Source organism: Rhamphochromis longiceps, linkage group LG3 (assembly GCF_057381845.1).
Source record: "Rhamphochromis longiceps isolate RC_006_pf linkage group LG3, R_longiceps_female_GT1.1, whole genome shotgun sequence".
Lineage (NCBI taxonomy): Eukaryota > Metazoa > Chordata > Actinopteri > Cichliformes > Cichlidae > Rhamphochromis > Rhamphochromis longiceps.
Window position 1 is genome coordinate 3,849,569 of NC_140559.1, and position 14,726 is coordinate 3,864,294.

A 14,726-nucleotide genomic window follows, 5' to 3' on the forward strand; every position below is an offset into this window, starting at 1 on the left:
GGACTTTCTGGCAAGAGGAAAGTTTGTCTCGACATTGGACTTAGCGCGAGGCTATTGGCAGGTTGCTGTAGCAGAGGACTCGAAGCCTAAAACTGCCTTCATCTCTCACTGCGGTCTCTTCCAGTTTCGGGTGCTGCCCTTTGGGCTCTGCAACGCACCTGCAACTTTTCAGAGACTCATGAACTGTGTGCTTGCTGGCCTCATTTACAAAACGTGCGCAGTCTACCTGGATGACATTGTTATCGCCTCACCTACCTTTGAACAGCACTTAGTGGATCTTGAGGAGGTGCTGGGCAGACTCCAGGCTGCTGGCTTGTCATTGAAGCTCAAAAAGTGCCAATTCTGCCTCGATGAATTCACCTTTCTCGGGTACCGCATCACATCATCAGGTGTTAAGCCCGATCCGGACAAAGTAAAGGCGGTTAAGGAGTTTGATACCCCAACCTCAGTGAAACACGTCCGTCAGTTCCTTGGCTTGACTGGCTATTATCGACGCTTCATTCAGAATTATGCCCGCCATGCCGAACCTCTTCACGCCATCACCAGAAAGGACAATGCTTTCCACTGGGACGACAGCTGTCGAAGGGCCATGGACACTTTGAAGGATCATGTCACATCAGCCCCGATCCTGTCATTTCCAGACTTCAACCGTCCCTTTTCCATTCACGCCGATGCATGTGACATTGGTCTTGGGGCAGTGTTGATGCAAAAGGATGACAAGGGTCGTGAGTACGTTGTGGCTTTTGCTAGTCGCTCCCTTCACAAAGCTGAACTCCCCTACTGCACTTCAGAGAATGAGTGACTCGCTGTGATATGGGCTCTGGAACACTTCCGCCCTCGTCAAAACCCAACGGGCCGACTCGCCCGCTGGTCACTTCGTTTGCAGGACTTTGATTTCACAATAGTGCACAAACCTGGTGCACAGAACAAAGTTCCCGACGCACTGTCACGCAACCCTTTGCCTCTGACCTGTGACAGGCCGACTGATCTTTTACCAGATCATGCTGTTATGGGCAGCCTGGACATTCGTACTCTGCCCCCCGTCATTCTGGCTGACCGTTCACAATTCAGACAGCTGCAGTTAGACGATCATGTCACAGGTCCACTCCTCAGAGACATTGAAGCAGACTCTCTGAACAGCTCGGACAATGCCACCTTGTTACAGTATGTTGTGTATGACTCTCTTTTGTATCACAGAGAACCCAAGTCCACATGTGCTTTGCACCCTTTGAAAGAGCTGAAACTGTTTGCCCCTACTTCCATGAGAGGCACCTTGCTGGACTATTACCATGACCACCCCACAGCAGGTCACTTGGGTGTTTCTAAGACATTGGCTAGACTGCGTTTTAGGTTTTTCTGGCCCAAAATGGCAGCTGATGTGAAACGCTATGTGATTTCATGCTCAGTGTGCCAACTCACCAAGCCAAGTCAGAAAAAAGCAGCCGGTCTTATGGTTCCCATTGTCCCCCAGAAACCCTGGGAGTATGTGGGTGTGGATTTTGTTGGGCCACTTCCCCGCACCCCCACTGGTAATGCTTATTTGATCGTGTTTGTTGACTATTTGACTAAATGGGTTGAAGCCAGTGCTGTCAAAGAAGCTACATCTCAGGTAGCAGCTGGTAAATTCGTCACTGACATTTTTGCTAGGCATGGTACACCCACTTACCATGACAGCTATATGGAGAGGAATCTGTCTCCCAAGGCCCTACTTGGATATAGGGGGCCCGGCTCTCCGAGGCCGTGTTATCTCAGAAGGGTTCATCCAGACTCTCCTGTCGACTGGCTTTTCATCCCCTCGGTGAGTGGAATATATGAACGTGAAGGCTCTGATCCCGAGAATTTACGCCCTTTAATTCGAGAAACTCGAGCTTCCTCCAACAACAATGTTTTCACCCCGCTGTCTATGGCGCTCTTTAATGCCCGATCTTTGACGAATAAATCGTTTGTGCTTAACGATTTTATTGTTTCTAAAAATCTGGACTTCCTGTTTTTGACTGAGACCTGGCAACGGGGGTCGGATTATTCGGCTACTATTGAAATGTGCCCATATGGCTTCTCTGTCATTAGCCAGCCTCGAGGATCTGGTAGTGGAGGAGGCCTCGCGGTGGCATTTCGGAGCCGTTTTAACTGCCGTTCAGTGAAAGTTGGACACTTTCTGTCTTTTGAACTGCAGCTCATCAAAATCGGAAAGAAGGATCCTTTTTACTGTGCGTTGGTTTATCGCCCTCCTGGCCCAAACAGCTCGTTTTTAGCCGAGTTTAGTGATTTTCTGTCCTCTACTGTGAGGTTGTCTAAATTGCTTCTTGTGGGGGATTTTAATATACATGTTGATGATGAGTCAGACCTCTTTGCTAGGGGTTTTACCAGCATCATGGACTCTTTTCATTTTATCCAACATGTATCTGGCCCCACACATAACAAAGGCCATACACTGGACCTTGTTTTTTCTTTGGGTCTGAATATTGATTATATTTATTCTAAGGACATTTTTATTTCTGACCATTATTGTGTCTTTTTTAATATGTCTTTTTATGAGCCTATGTCTCCTGTTCATCGGACAGTTATTTCCCGCACTTTAGACTCCTCCACAGCACAGAAGTTCTCTGATGTTTTTAATTTAACATTATCCCCACAAAACGATGTTGATTTTTCTATACATCTATTCAATTATCATTGTCTTTCGATCTTAGATGAAATCTGTCCGATTAAAATGAGACCTGTGCCTGTTTCCAAGTCTGTACCCTGGTTAAATGACAACATTCGTCTTATAAAACGCAATTGTCGTAAAGCTGAGCGGTTATGGAGGAAAACCCACTTAAATGTTCATCTCCTTTATTTAAAGGATCTTTTAGCCTCCTTTGACAATGCTATTAGAGTTGCGAGGGCTGCTTACTTTTCTCAGTTGGTTTCAAAGAGCAGAGGTAATCCTAAAGTTTTATTTGATACTATTACTAATATTATTACTCCTGCTCCACCTGCTGCTATTATTTCTTCTGTGTAAGATTGTGAAACTTTTCTTGCTTTCTTTTTAGAAAAAATTAGCAACATAGGGAAAAACCTGTCTTTTTCAGCGTCTGCGCTGTCTGTTCCCACGCCAGCTCGGCCTGTTGTTTTAGAAGGTTTTTCACCTGTTTCACTACCAGAGCTGGGAAAAATAGTTAGTGCAACAAAATTATCCTCTTGCTCTCTTGATTTTTTACCTGCATCATTATTCAAAAATGTCTTTTACTCTACTGCTCCCTGTATTCTTACTATAATTAATACCTCCTTGGCCTCGGGCATAGTCCCTGCCTATTTTAAAACTGCTGTTATACATCCCTTGTTAAAAAAGCCTATGCTGGACCCATCTCTCACTAGCAATTATAGACCGATCTCAAAAATTCCGTTAATTGCTAAGATTCTAGAGAAGATCGTGGCTAAGCAGCTTACAGCAGTTTTAGATAAATATAGTATTTTCGACAAATTTCAATCTGGCTTTCGTAAAGTTCATTCCACTGAAACAGCCCTTCTTAGAGTTTCTAATGACATTTTGTTACAAAGCGATGCAGGTAAATGTTCTGTTCTCTTAATGTTGGATCTTACGTCGGCCTTTGATACTGTTGACCACTATATTTTACTTAACAGGCTGAAACACTGGGTCGGTGTCTCTGGGACTGCATTGAAATGGTTCTCCTCGTATCTCTCTGAACGATATTCTTCTGTGGCAGTTTCTAAGTATAGATCATCTTCTGCGTCCCTGTCTTTTGGTGTGCCACAAGGCTCTGTGCTAGGGCCATTACTGTTTCTAGTTTATTTACTCCCTCTCCAGCACATTTTGAGCCCTTTTGAGGATATTTGTTACCATTGTTATGCAGACGATATCCAACTCTATATATCTTTTAAACCGGAAGAGGCTTCTAAGCTGCGGCTTTTAAATGTGTGCTTGGAAACCATTAAAGGCTGGATGGCTGAAAACTTCCTCCAACTAAATGAAAATAAAACCGAAGTCCTCTTATGTGCCCCAGACAGACATATACCCAGTATAATAAATGCTCTTGGTCCTCTTTCAACATTTGTAAAACCATCTGTCAGGAACTTAGGGATTATCCTTGATCCTGCTCTTACGTTAGATAGTCATGTTAAATCTCTTGTTCGGTCTTGCTTTTATCATTTAAGAAATATTTCTAAATTGAGCTCTATAATATCCTATAACGAACTTGAGATTGTTATTCATGCTTTTATCTCTTCACGACTGGATTATTGCAATTCCCTGTTTACTTGTCTAAACAAAGGTTCTTTGGAGCGTCTGCAGATCGTTCAGAATGCTGCAGCAAGACTTTTGACGAAAGCTTCTAAATATTCACATATAACACCGTTGCTTATGCAGTTACATTGGCTTCCTGTCGAATTTAGAGTCCATTTTAAGATTTTGGTTTTAACTTTTAAGGCTCTTCAACAACAAGCACCACCATATATTATTGAACTTTTACAGCCCTATGCCCCTAGTAGGTCTCTGAGGTCGAGTAGTCAGGGCCTACTTGTCATTCAGTGTACGAGACTGAAAACTAGGGGTGATAGAGCTTTTGCTACTGTGGCCGCCAGACTGTGGAATTCCCTTCCTCAGGACTTAAGATCTGCTGATTCATTGATTACTTTTAAAAAACAGCTAAAAACACATCTTTTTAAAACTGCCTTTTGCTAACTTTGTTTGTATTTTGTCTTTTTAATCTGTTATATCTTGTAAAGCACTTTGTGATCTCTATCTAGAAATGTGCTATATAAATAAAATTTTACTTACTTACTTACCTCATTTCTGACAGAGGGTCTCCTTTTGTGAGTGAGCTTTTTGAACATGTTGTTTCTGCCTTAGGCTCGGTGCACAGACTCACTACGGCATATCACCCTCAGACAAATGCTACTGAACGCGTCAACCGGACTCTGAAAACTGCAATCCGCGCTTATGTAGGTGATAAGCACACATCATGGGACAAGTTTCTCCCTCAGATTTGCTTTGCTCTGCGCACCGCCCCCCATGACAGTACAGGTATGACTCCTGCCATGATGCTTTATGGTCGTGAGTTAGACACCCCGCTTGACCTTATCACTCAGCCTTCTACAGCAGGTGTTGATGAACCGGGTGTGCCTTACCCTGAGACTCCCTGCAGGAAGCTCACGACCACGCCAAAGCAGCTTTGGACTATAGCCATGACAGACAAAAACATTACTATGACTTGAGACATCGACATGCCATGTTTCGTGTTGGTGACCTTGTGAGAGTTAAGACGCACTCCAGGTCAGACGCTCAGTCTAACTTTACTGCTAAACTTGCACCACTGTTTCAGGGACCATTGTGTGTATCTCAGAGACTCAGTGATGTTAATTACAGGCTCACTTGGGTGGACTCCGGTGTGGATGCAGGTGTTTATCATGTTGTGAACATGCAACCGTTCCATACCTGGGACTCTCTCACTTCCAAAGAACATTCTGTTTCATTGCCTGCTGAGAGAGAGACCGCAGAGGGTCTGAACTCCCTGGCCCCCCTGCAGACACTGACATTGACTCTGAGCCATTCCCCTTTGATTTACCGGACATTGACTCTTCTTCTGGTGTGGGCGCTGTTCCAGAGAGTGTTTCACCCAGATCTGTCCAGCACCCAGCTGCTGGTGGACATTACAATCTCAGGCCCAGACGTTGCCCCAGAGTTACGTCTGGCTGGAGCAACAAAAGATGGACTAATGATTTTCACACAACCAGGCTTGATCTGAAGTGAAATGTTTTGGTTAAACCTGTTTGATGCTGTCTTGTTGCATTGCTACTTTGAGTCATGATATGTAGATGTTTCTGTTTGCTCTACTTAATCCAGTTTTATGGCTCTTTCGTGCGTTAAGGTTCATTCTTGGCATTTACTTAGAAAAACAAAAGAACAAAAGAAAAAAAGAAAGAAAAAAACTAAGAAAACTGATTTTCCACTGTACATATTCGTCTTATTTTCACCAATTTCATTTTTAAATGGTCTTTTGCCCTGCGTGTGTGCACCAATCTTAGCTGTAACCTCTATGTATAGGGTACTGTTTGGTGTGGTGTGTGCTTTTTCAGCTGTGTACGGCTGAGGACAGCCTTTTTCTCACCAGGGGGGGACTATGTAACAGTTGCTATTGTAATGCAGTGTATCACCACATGGCGGCGCCTCCTGTCTCACGACTGGTGTCACCCCCTTTTTGTTCTTCTTCGCACTCCTCCTGTAATGGATGCTCCCGTGTGTACGCGGACTAGTGTGCTCTTTAGTAATGTGTGGTAGAGGTAGCACTTTTATTTTTGATATTGTAAATAAATGAGTACTTTTTTGGAAAGTCAGAAGCTGTTGCTCATTCGCTATCCACCTGCACACCTCCGCGGCTGGCTTCATCTCCACTGCACGTTACAATATGTTGATTTTTTTTCGCCTACTAATTTTTTTACTCCTGGTTCTGTATGTTCATGTTCTGTTCTTTTGTAAACTTCATCTGTTTGTATGTTGTATACTCATTGTGTTTCAATAAAGTTCGATTTAAAAAGAGGTACGTTCTAAACGAAGCTTCAGACGTCACTGATCACGTGACTCTGGCCAAACGAATCAAGCCTCGACACGGTGCTTCTGAAGCAGCGCGTTGATCTTTCTGACACACGCACCGGAGCGTCAGCTTCAAGCGGACCATCACTACGTCTCACATCTAAAGGTGTCAAGGTAACTTTGAACTGAGTTCAGTCAATCTGGAGTTTTTCCAAGTTTTCTGTTGCTCTCTGTGAGAGAAGAGCGTTAAAGGCGGGGCTCTCCAGAGTCCAGCAAAACAGGAAACCACAGCTGGGTGTGTGTAAGTGTGCAAACCAATAGAATGCATCGTGGTGGGGGGGCATCACGGGCAAGAAAAAAATAAAAGAATCGGTCGTACCCATGCTTCCCCGACGTCATGCCAGCGCATATTGGGAAATTCGTAGGCACCGATCGTTTTTCTATCAGCCATTTGCTGGGAGTAAGGGCGCCCTCCGTTTGCGAGGTGCGCCTGCTGCTGGCGGCACAGGGAGGAGAGGGCAGGGCGGCGGGGAGTCTCTGGCTGGCTGGAGCGGCATCTAATAACCAACTCGCAAAACAAAATAAAAACAACAAACAGATATTATGATACAGACTTATAATCTGCACCGATGTTTTTTCTAAATTCTATAAAGTGAGCGCGAGAGCCCTCGGTGCGCCTGCGCGCTGCTGAAGTCAAAGTAAACTTTATTGTCATCTCCGCTACAGACAGTCCAGCATATAGAGAGACGAGACGACGAGGCTGCAGTTACAGCGGTGCAAGTAAACAAACAATAAATATAAGAAGAGTAAGAAAATAAATCTACACTTTAGGACTCAGGGTAAAGGATCAATAACAATTTAATTTATAATTTACAGTTTGATGATTTAAAGTCTCACACAACCCGTCAAAAGGGGCGGGGCCGGCTGCTTCCAAGTAGAGCACATTTCATTTATAATGATGTAAATCCAAGCCCATCATGGATTCACGATCTGAATCCTGGGTTGTGTGAAATCCCAGAAATCAACCTTAGACAAAGTGAATCTGTGAACTAAGGTGTAGGTCTGTTAGGTTAATTGTGCTGATCCTCGGGTTGGGGGATTTGTGTTTGTACTGGAGCGCAAAATTCAAACCAATGGAAGATGGACAACAAAAGTTCAAAGCCATCAGGTGCTCAGGTTAGAAAAAAGAGAAAAGATGCAGGTAAGCAGACGTGTGATTGGATAATGGCAGCTCTTCCTGAACCAATCAGACTAAACTCCAAACAATACATTATGTTACAGATTTTAATATTAATTAGTCATTGTTACTTGTTGATTTGTCCTTTTCTCATTGTGTGACGAATTATGACGACTGTTTGGTAGCTGTTATTGTCTCTCTCTCTCTCTTCATGTGTGTTTCTCTGGTGAAACAATAGTTTTGTGTTAATGTTAGGGCTGCAGGATTTTGCATAAAATGAGAATCACGATTTTTTGGCTTAGAATTGAGATCATGATTCTCTCATAACAATAAATAAACATAAAACAACAAATGTCTCATGTTTTGTTGTTGCAGCAAAATGTTGTCCTGCTTGAAATTCCGTCTCCACCGTTGCTCGACGCTGCGTGTACAGAGCAGGTAGTGCAACAATAGAAAAATAGTTGCGGGACGGCACTGTGTAGCGTTTGTCTAGGGTGTTGATCGTTTTCCTAAATCCCTCGTTTTGCACAGTGTTGATGGAGCCATATCTTTGGTCAGGTGATAAGTGATAGCCTCCGTGATGTCTTTGTGCCTGCGGGAGTTCGACGTGTATAGGGAAGCGCTGTATAAGGTTCCCGTTATTGATGTTTGGGTGGTTGACCAGGACGGATTTTCTCCTGTCACTTTCTCGTCATCCCTGACGTGCTCTCCGTTGTTTTTTCCCTGCTAATTTTAGCATCACACGGCACAGCTTCTGTATCACGTGGTATAAGGCTCCGCCCTTGTCATTTGTTGAGCAGGAAGAGTGAGCGCTTGTTTTCATGCAGAGTACGTCCCGGATCAAAATGCGGTACATTTGATCCCTGTTGTCTTTGCTTGATGATTGGTTTGAGTCTTGACAATCCACATTGCTGGCGTTGCATCTTTCAATGCCAGCAATGGCAGGTATCAGTGCTCAAACCTTTTGTGTTTGTTTCCAACAAGTTGCCCACCTCGGGAAACAAAAATGTGTTCTTTTACTTGTCAGATGAACATATGAGACACTTTGACTCTTCAGTGCAGTGTGGAGCCTAACAAAGATCTGTTTTGTGTCCCAGCTGATCAGCAGGAGGAGGAGAGTCTGACGGAGCAGCAGAGGAACATTTTCAGCTACTTGGACTCAGCTCAGCCACTACAGAGGAAACAATGAGCTCAACACAGAAGGTGACAGACAGAGCAGGACCATATGACCAAAGATATTTATCACCATATACATTTGAACATTTGCCATAACGATGTAGCTGACGATAGAATTGACACCAGACAAAATACTTTACAGCTGCACAACTTTATTAAAAACCCATCAATGTATTTTCACTGAAACAAGCAGCTGTTGTTTATGTGCATTAAAGTTATATAAAAATGTAACAGTGCAAATGCAAATTCCTCGCTGACAGTTTAACCAAAAGGCGTTTCCAGTGGAAACTGGCCGACACATCCTGAGCATAACCATGTATAATATCCACTAAACTTCAGAAGAGGTTATACAGTCGTGGCCAAAAGGTTTGAGAATTGCATAAATATTGGAACCTGGAGAAGTTGCTGCTTAAGTTTTTATAATAGCATTTTGCCTGCACTCCAGAATGTTATGAGGAGTGATCAGATGAACTGCATCGTCCTTCTTTGCCATGAAAACGAACTTAATCCCCAAAAAGCCTTACCACTGCATTTCATTGCTGTCATCAAAGGACCTGCTGAGACCATTTCAGTGATCGTCTTCTTAACTCAGGTGAGAATGTTGGCGAGCACGAGGCTGGAGATCATCATGGCTGTATCCCGATTCAGGTTCTGCAGCTTTAAAGTCCTCAAGGGTACTCAAAGACCGCTAAGGCCGAAGTGCGAGGCTCGTAGGCTCGTGAAATGGGACGTCTAGCCTCCGTCGCGCTGCCCAGGTTGCCTAGCAACCATGATACTAACAGCTGGAAACGTTTCATACAGCTTTGTTTGACAGAAATGAAGGAGAACATATTTAGTTCATTTGTTTCTACATGAGCTCTGTGTGATTTGATGAGTATCTGAGGCTGAGACCACAGGACTGTGAAACATGATTGTTGGGCTTCATTTCTGTGCTGAACAGTCGTTTAAGATTAGCTGTAAATAACAATTAGCTGATGTTGTTCATGAGACTAAAGTCATCTCACTGTGGTAATGTAAATATAATATGGCCAATATTATAGTTATTATATTAATCACTTCACTCACAGACAAGTATCTGTGACAGTGTGTATACAGATGTATCATATATAAGAGACAAATGTTGTTACTTCAGTATGTTGGCATTATTACATTTGGCTCAATGCTTACATATATGTGTAAAAAGCAAATGTAGGAGCTGTGATAACTGTGTCTGATAGAATGAAGAGTCGACTGATATATGAAATATTCCTTTATTGGGTGAGAAAATCAGACCATGTCATAACTGCTTTAAGTCACACAGAATAGATATCAGAGCCTTAAACAGGCTGACTTCTGCTAAATGGGTCAAACTGGGCAGAAAGTCTACAAACACATAACATCCTTATAGAATATGATGTAACACTATAGATCAACTTAGCTCAGAATATATAAAGCATATAAACAGTTACAGCAATATGATGCAACAAACACAGCAGCTGCTGATCCAAAATACTCAAAGCTTCATAGAACTTAAACCAACATTTATTTTTAGCTCCATCCTGCTGCTGATACAGACTTTAGGTTTCTGAACATTAAACTTGTTGCTGCCTTTCATAGTGTGTAACTTGAAGGCCCTGAGTACTTTCTCCCACACTGAAAACACTGGGATGATCACATTATTTGAACATTACCTAATAAGACTGATTCAGCACAGACAGTTATGTTAAACTTTCCTAGCAGTCCTTCACAAACAGGGAACAGTCTGTCTATTCTCTCCATCTGTCAGCTGCTGCTGGCTCTTCCTCCTCCTCTTCCTCACACACTGCTGAGTTTGTCCTGGTGGATCATCAGGGCTGCAAAGCCTCACAGATGATGTGCAGCAGTGGCTCCCTCAGTCTGTCCTCACTCTGGACACTTGCAGTCGTCACACATGGAAATCAAATGTGTGATAAGCTGCAGGATTCAAACACAAGTGTAACTTATAACCACATGTTCATTCTTTTATTCCACAATCAGAGAGAAAGAAACAGAGAGAGAGTGCAGGACAGACAGACAGGTGACAGTCTCAGGTGTACACACTGCTACACAACAGCACCAGAGAAGCAGGATTTAGTGTTTGTGTTATTACGAGTGTAAACAAGAAGAGTTCCAGATGGTGCAGTGGACACATGTGTGACTGCTGTGATTAAAGCATCTTTCTTTCAGCTTAACGAGTGAACCGTCAGCTCGTTCAAACACACGTTAAAGTGCGTTTGGCTCGACACCACCGAACAGAGGCAGCAATATAACACAGCTAACATTAACAGTGCAGTGAATCCTGCTTGTGCCGTGATGTTCAGGACTGCAAACCGAGCAGCATCACTGACTTTCAGCTTGTTGTGTTTGTGGATATATGACTGACTTTAATTATCCAAAAAATCATCACATTCTCTGTCAGATTAAGGTCGACTATTGAACGGCGTATATTTTAAAGGCTTTAAAACCAAGTTAACGCTGAAAGTACAAACATCACTAATGTCACATAACTCTGCCGACAAGGCATAGCTATGGCTATGAAATGCTCTTTGTGTATCACTTCTTCATTATGAAAGATGTCATTAATGCACTAGTAATGTCTCATCTGGAGTATTGTTCAATCATTTGGTCAGCAGCTAATAAGACAGATCTTAACAGACTTCAGTTAGTCCAGAATAAGGCGTCCAGATTAGTGTGAAGATGTTCATACTATACTAATATTGATAAAATGCATAATAACCTTTCTTGGCTTCCTGTACAGGCTAAAATATTCTATGGCTTACTTGTAGTTCTAAAGAAAGCAATTCTGTTAAACACACCACATTTATTCTGCTCAGCTGCAGTATCCAGATGAAATACATCATCATATTGCACAGTTTTCAACAAGCTGCAATTTAGTAAATGCTCGAGTTAAAAGTAACGTTTTGTAAAACTGTTACATTTAGAGCAACTTTTAAGTGGAATAAGTTGCCTTAAAAAATTAGAGAATTATTCAAAACTTCAATGAACACTTAAAAGCCGATTTACAGAGCTTTTAGTTGTTGTAAATATTGTAAGACATGATTTGTTTTTGAAATTTGTGTAATGTGCCTCAGTGTTATTGATATTATTATTATTATTATTATTATTATTATTATTGATTGCTTATATTTGAACAATTGTGAAACCTCACTGTGGATGTAAGAGTGAAATTATGTGGATATCTTGAATCCACTTTATTGTGTAATATTTTATGTGAGTATTTGACGGAAGACGAGCAACATCTGTTGTGGAAGCTAACGGGGTTCCTTTAGAATAAACAAACATAGGATTTATTATCACTGAATAATTCTGTATAAATCTATACAAATTATAGAAATATGTAATAGGAAACAACAAAATAATCTAAATTATAAAATAATGTGTGTGTGTGTGTGTGTGTGTGTACAATCAGGAGGGATGGGCATGATTTTAGTGTTTGAACAGTCATGAATTATCTTTAACAGCAGGTTGGATGTAATGTGTTAGAACTACCAGCAGCTGGGGATAAGAGACCTTTAAGGTGTTTGGTGCCACGCTCCACCTTCAGGTTTAAAACTAGTGTTAATGGAGTTTGAAGGTTGAGTTTGTTCCACGACTGCATTTCACTCACTGCCTCTGTTTGTATCTCTGTCACTGCAGGACCAACATGGAGCCAGAAGTCAGCGCTCTCAGGAGGCCGACAAACCTCACAGAAGAAAGGGAGAGAAAAAACACACCTGTGACGAGTGTGGGAAGGGTTTTACTGAGAAGGCTTCACTAAAACAGCATCAGGTCATCCACACTGGAGAGAGACCGTTCAGCTGTGACTTGTGTGGAAAGTCTTTTTCCTTCAAGGGTTCCCTAAAAAAACACCAACTCATCCACAGTGGAGTTAAAGCGTACAGCTGTGATCAGTGTGGCAGAGCTTTTACTCGCAGTAGCAGCTTACAGAGTCATCTAGTTACCCACTCTGGAATTAAGGCATACAGCTGTGACGAGTGTGGGAAGGAGTTTACTCTGAAGGCTTCACTAAGACAGCATCAGGTCATCCACACTGGAGAGAGACCGTTCAGCTGTGACTTGTGTGGAAATTCTTTTTCCAGGAAGGGTTCCCTAAAAAAACACCAACTCATCCACAGTGGAGTTAAAGCGTACAGCTGTGACGAGTGTGGGATGGAGTTTACTGTGAAGGCTTCACTAAAACAGCATCAGGTCATCCACACTGGAGAGAGACCGTTCAGCTGTGACATGTGTGGAAAGTCTTTTTCCTTCAAGTGTTCCCTAAAAAGACACCAACTCATCCACAGTGGAGTTAAAGTGTACAGCTGTGATCAGTGTGGCAGAGCTTTTACTCACAGTAGCCACTTACAGAGTCATCTAGTTACCCACTCTGGAATTAAGCCATACAGCTGTGACGAGTGTGGGAAGGGTTTTACTGTGAGGGCTAAACTAAAACAGCATCAGGTCATCCACACTGGAGAGAGACCGTTCAGCTGTGACTTGTGTGGAAATTCTTTTTCCAGGAAGGGTTCCCTAAAAAAACACCAACTCATCCACAGTGGAGTTAAAGCGTACAGCTGTGACGAGTGTGGGATGGAGTTTACTGTGAAGGCTTCACTAAAACAGCATCAGGTCATCCACACTGGAGAGAGACCGTTCAGCTGTGACATGTGTGGAAAGTCTTTTTCCTTGAAGGGTTCCCTAAAAAAACACCAACTCATCCACAGTGGAGTTAAAGCGTACAGCTGTGATCAGTGTGGCAGAGCTTTTACTGACAGTAGCACCTTACAGAAGCATCTAGTTACCCACTCTGGAATTAAGGCATACAGCTGTGACATCTGTGGAAAAACTTTCAGCCAGAGAGGGAACCGAAATACACACCTACGCATTCACACCAGACATGATGTGTACTGCTGTGAACAGTGTGGCAAATACTTTACAACAGACGCACAGTTACAACAACACATGTTTACCCACACTGAGGAGAGACCTTATCAATGTGACCTGTGTGAGAAGACTTTTAAAACTCCACAGCACCTGAGACGACACCAACAGATCCACACCAGAAAGAGACTCTACAAGTGCAGCTACTGTGAGGTATGTATTTATATTGTTATCTTGTCATTTTAGCCTGACTGTTTGGAACAACTCTGCTCATTAAACTGTGTTAGCATGTTAGCAATTCTACTGCCTGGAAAAGCAGCTCTGAGTGATTATTCAGATTTTCCTTTCAGTTATAATTTTAGTATTACTGTAGTATTATGGTGGTAGTATTGTAGTTATTGCAGCCCAGTAAACTGAGTGTGTTAACTGAAACAGTCAAATGTAGTTGGACGTCTGCAGAGATGCTCTTTATTTCAGGCGATGTTCAGGATACAAATGTTGAAGGACTGACTTACACTGTCTTTGTGTCTTTGTTTAGAAGCAGAGCGACACAGATGGATCCAGTTCTCAACCCTGTCATCACTGAGGTGGTGGGAAAGACTTTCATTGTGACCTCTGTGGAAAAACTTTCAGTCAGCAAAAGACCCTAAAAGTACATCAACGTAGACACACTGGAGACAAACTGAAATACTGCAAAGAATGTGGGAGAAGCTTCACCACACCAAGTGAGTTAAAACGACATGAACTGATTCACAGTGGGGTTAAAAAGCACCTCTGTGATCAGTGTGGGTCATCCTTCACCACTGAAGGTCAGCTTAAATCACACAAACGAGTCCACACAGGTGAGAAACCACACAAGTGCAGACACTGTGAGAGAAGCTTCTCACATTCAGGTAATCGTAACATTCATGAACGTGGACACATGGAAGGAAACTACAGCTGTGACCAGTGTGACAAGAGCTTCAG